This window comes from Ipomoea triloba, chromosome 16, assembly GCF_003576645.1.
Source record: "Ipomoea triloba cultivar NCNSP0323 chromosome 16, ASM357664v1".
NCBI classification, from domain to species: domain Eukaryota; kingdom Viridiplantae; phylum Streptophyta; class Magnoliopsida; order Solanales; family Convolvulaceae; genus Ipomoea; species Ipomoea triloba.
Window position 1 is genome coordinate 17,403,233 of NC_044931.1, and position 517 is coordinate 17,403,749.

Here is a 517-nt window from a genome sequence, read left to right on the forward strand (position 1 = left end):
ATAATTAATATTTATGTTTAATGCTAAATGGTTTTAGAAAAAGTGATTTTATTTGATCTGCTCAGCTGCTCCCAAAATCGTAAAACGTCCTCTGCCTCGCACCCTCTGCCCCTTGCCATCGACCGCTACAAAAACCACTGAAATCTCCTTAACAGTAATAATGAAGTCATTAAAAGCTGCAATCACCAGTCAGCCGCATGCCTTTGCCACTCTCTAGTTCGCCGGCTCACCACGCCTTCGCCTAATCGTATTCGCAGTGACTTCGCGGCTTCAACTAATGCCCTAATCGTCCGTGTAATCTAAATTGCAAAGGTATTTTATGATTTGGGAATTAGGAATTCATGCTGTATTGTTGTATTTGCAAAATCCATATTGCATAGTGTATAGAATTAGGAATTTAGGCCTAAATTCCTAAATTTGTTATCGCCTGTGTAATCTGCATTCTGCAATTGCAAAGGTATTGTGATTTGGGAATTAGGAATGGCAAAATGTGGCTTCCATATGGAACCAAATTGTA